The 990-nt window shown below is 40.9% G+C and overlaps 1 pseudogene; it reads right to left on the reverse strand.

The window, feature by feature from the left end:
• Nucleotides 1–232: 232 nt before the first annotated feature.
• Nucleotides 233–677, reverse strand: LOC115099194 (annotated as a pseudogene).
• Between the last annotated feature and the right edge of the window lie 313 nt (nt 678–990).

Here is a 990-nt window from a genome sequence, read left to right on the forward strand (position 1 = left end):
GTAGGCTGATCAAAATGTCTCCCCTACGCCTCTGTTGCATCCGTGATGCTGCTGAATGACTCGAAGACATACAGTGGCTGTGACCCCCACCCTCCATGAAGAATGGGATATTACCTGGATATAAACGCACACACACACACACACCACACACACAGAGTCATCTACCGGCACTGACAATGCTGGTTACCTACTTTTGGAATTTAGGGTGAGATTCCATGTTGAGTGCAGCATGCTATTGGTCCCCTTCCTCTTCAGCGGCCATGTCAGATGGCTCCTACTGCTCTTTCTTTGGGTCTCCCTGCAGAATGCCTGTGATGGTCTCAATAATTTCTTCAATCTGCTCTTCTCTAAATCTCTCCTCGCTCTCTTCTATAATCCAACTGTATTTCTGTAATCTTGGGTCTGTGGTTCAGCAGCTGGAACGTTTCTGCTTTGGCCATCTTATGGGGTTTCATTGCAGTTAGAGAATCTCGCAGTACTTTTGGACTCTGGTTCTAGCACAGAGTTTTTGACAAGTTTTTCAAGATCTCATACATGACGGTGTTCAGATTCTGCTGCCTGATGTTGTGCTTGCTTTTCCCATTCTCTTTCCATTGCTCCTTAAGGTCTGTGAGGAGCTGGTACACCTCATACTTTTTGAGCATTGTGATGCTGGAGTTTCTCCCAGTCCCCTCCATTGCAGGCATATAGCCTAGCTCGCCTAGATCGTTCCTGTCCAATAAAAAAATAAGAAAATTATAGTAAAATGTTTTGGAGGAGGTGGGGAGAATTGAAGGTGAAGCCCAGGAGGGATTTTTTTTCCTTTGAAAGAGCCTGACATTTATTCTGCTTTGTTTTACATTTCATGTTTTTTCTTCATTTTAAAATGTTTGTTTTGTTTTTTCATTTTAAATTAAAAAAAAGGAAGCAAAATAAACAATAAAAATAAGAAATAAATAAAATGATAGGAAAAACAAAACAAAAAATGAAAAAACTGTATGCATATCGCTA

The sequence above is a fragment of the Rhinatrema bivittatum genome, chromosome 1 (genome assembly GCF_901001135.1).
Source record: "Rhinatrema bivittatum chromosome 1, aRhiBiv1.1, whole genome shotgun sequence".
NCBI lineage: Eukaryota > Metazoa > Chordata > Amphibia > Gymnophiona > Rhinatrematidae > Rhinatrema > Rhinatrema bivittatum.